Consider the following 1,281-nt stretch of genomic DNA (forward strand, 5'->3'; position numbering starts at 1 on the left):
CCGGCTGTTTAGTTGTGTTTTGTCTCTTAATTTGCCGGTTGTTTGTGGCAGCTAGTGTTGTGCGGTGGGCGGGGAGCCGGGGGGGGGGGGTGGGACGGTGGGTGGGTGGGGGGTGAGTCCGATGCATCGGTGAGTTTGTTATTGCCCCGCGGACGGCGCGCGCATGCGCCGTTTGAGTGGCGTCGGCGGAGAAGTGTAACTGTGTGACAGAGAGTGTAGTGATGTACTGTATACGAGCTTCCACGCTGTAGGTTTGACTTCCTAACGCTGATATGTGTTTATAGCGTGTACATCTATCTGTACCTGTACGTGTGTTACGCGCTGCACCCATAATAATACTAATTTACGGTTGTGATCGTGTGCTCGTTGCCAGAGTTTTGCTGGCGTATATCGCAAGAGTGAGTTACACCTGGGTAGATTAACTGTGTAAATTACAGACATAGATTACAGGTGTAAATCAAAGGTGTGAATTACATAGGTAAATCATGAGTGTTAATAACAGGTGTGAATTACATAGGTAAATCATAGGTGTTAATAACAGGTGTGAATTACATAGGTAAATCATAGGTGTGAATTACATAGGTAAATCATAGGTGTTAAGAACAGGTGTAAATCAGATGTTAATCACAGAGGTAAATCACAGGTGTGAATGACGAGTGTAGGCTGGTTTTCTCGCTGGGTGAGCTAGAACGTAAATCACTCTAATCGACTCTAGAACTCATCGATCGTATGCAATCTAATCGAAATTCTAATAAGTGATCGGATCGCGTGGAATTTCTTACGCTATCAACTCATTTATTCCCGATCGTATGTCGAGCTACGTTTGCATCCATGTTTGTAGCAGTTGCTGTTGTTGTCTTCCATCCGATACGACGTAGTGAATGGTTGTGTTGTGAATGTAGTTGTCCCATTGTGCACTACTTACCTCTAGCGTTGCATAATCGGAGTGTAAACTTCCTTTATTGTGTGTTTTTTTACTGGTAGAGGGTTAGACTAAAATGTAATTAATTGCGAGGGTATTATGTTAATCAGTTGGCATTGCATGTTGCATGTGTTCACTTTATTCGTGACTAATCCATCGTGTATGTGTGCTGGTACATCAGTCCTTACTACACTGACTCTCAGTCTATATGGGGGAGAACGCGTATGTGACAATCACCACGTAATCATATTTAACTTGCGCGCGCTCTCCTCCGCTCTGTGTGTGTCTTTCTCTCTCTCTCTCTCTCTCTCTCTCTCTCTCTCTCTCTCTCTCTCTCTCTCTCTCTCTCTCTCTCTCTC

The sequence above is a fragment of the Priapulus caudatus genome, unplaced genomic scaffold (genome assembly GCF_000485595.1).
Source record: "Priapulus caudatus unplaced genomic scaffold, Priapulus_caudatus-5.0.1 Scaffold774, whole genome shotgun sequence".
NCBI classification, from domain to species: Eukaryota; Metazoa; Priapulida; class Priapulimorpha; order Priapulimorphida; family Priapulidae; genus Priapulus; species Priapulus caudatus.